The 1,252-nt window shown below is 76.4% G+C and overlaps 1 non-coding gene across 1 annotated transcript; it reads right to left on the bottom strand.

The window, feature by feature from the left end:
* Positions 1-766: 766 nt before the first annotated feature.
* Positions 767-919, bottom strand: LOC135326114 (5.8S ribosomal RNA). Its single transcript, XR_010386757.1, has one exon. It is a non-coding gene; the product is annotated as a 5.8S ribosomal RNA (ribosomal RNA).
* Positions 920-1,252: the final 333 nt, after the last annotated feature.

Here is a 1,252-nt window from a genome sequence, read left to right as displayed (position 1 = left end):
CCGCCTCCTCCTCCCGGCCGCTGACCTCCGCTCTCCGCCCCGGCGTGGGGACGGCGCGGCGCGCCCTCCCTCGCCCCCCGCCCCGCCGCCGCCCCACGGCGCCCGCGCTGCGCGGCCCCCCCCCCGGCCGCGGCCCCCCGCGCGCCGCCGCCGCCGCCGGGCCTCAACGCAACGCCGCGCGGCTGACGCCAGCCGGCGGGTGGAAGTGGCTCGACGACGCGCTGCGGACGCGGGGAAGCGCGGGGTTGGGGGGGGCCCGGCGGGCGCCGAAACGGCGGCGGTCAGGGCCAGGGCGAGGCAAAGGGCGGCCGGCCGTCCCCTCTGCCGGAGGGGAACGGGGGACCGGCGCACCACCGGGAGAGTGGTGGAGGAGAGGCCCGTGCGGCGGCACTGGCGGTGGTGGCGGGCGGGCGGCGCCGGGCGCCGGGCCACCGCGACCGACCCGATCTGGGGGCCCGGCGGGACGAAGTCCGCGACGCGGGCGCTCCGGGAGCGGGGGTTTCCCGAGTCTGCACTTAGGGGGACGAAGGCCCGGCCGCGCGGGGAGGGGAAGGAGAGCACCCCCCCTCTCCCCGGGGCAACGGGCCTGCGAGGCGCCCCAGCCGCGCCACACCGCGCGCGCCACGCGGCGCGGCGGCAGCCGCCGGGCTCGGAGGGGAGGGCGGGCACGGCCGGGCGCACCCGAACCGCGCCCCCCCCCACACCCACCGAGGGGCGGCACGCCGCTGCGCCCACGCCACGGCGCGGGTGACGATTGACCGTCAAGCGACGCTCAGACAGGCGTAGCCCCGGGAGGAACCCGGGGCCGCAAGTGCGTTCGAAGTGTCGATGATCAATGTGTCCTGCAATTCACATTAATTCTCGCAGCTAGCTGCGTTCTTCATCGACGCACGAGCCGAGTGATCCACCGCTAAGAGTTGTCTCGGTTTCGGTCCCCGCCGCGCGCGCGGGGGGACCGGGCAGCTTTCGCAGCCCCTGGGGGGCCCCCCCTCCTCCGCCCCCTCCTCCTCCGCCCCACCGCCCTTCCTCACGCCGACGCCGGCTGCTGAGCAAGGGACGGCAGAGACGGAAGGAGAGAGAGAGCGAGAGAAAGAGAGGGGCTTGCCTCACTGACCGTACAAGCACAGAGAAAGGGGGGGGGGGGGAAACGAAGGGCAAACCCGAACGAGAAGGGCGGGGAGCCCTCGCTCCCGACCTGGGGACAAACCCTGTCTCGCTTCGAGTCCGGCCCAGGCGCCCGGCTCGGTCTGGC

The sequence above is a fragment of the Dromaius novaehollandiae genome, unplaced genomic scaffold, assembly GCF_036370855.1.
Source record: "Dromaius novaehollandiae isolate bDroNov1 unplaced genomic scaffold, bDroNov1.hap1 HAP1_SCAFFOLD_146, whole genome shotgun sequence".
Lineage (NCBI taxonomy): Eukaryota > Metazoa > Chordata > Aves > Casuariiformes > Dromaiidae > Dromaius > Dromaius novaehollandiae.
Note: the sequence above shows the minus strand (reverse complement) of the source record. Positions and strands in the feature narration are given on the sequence as shown.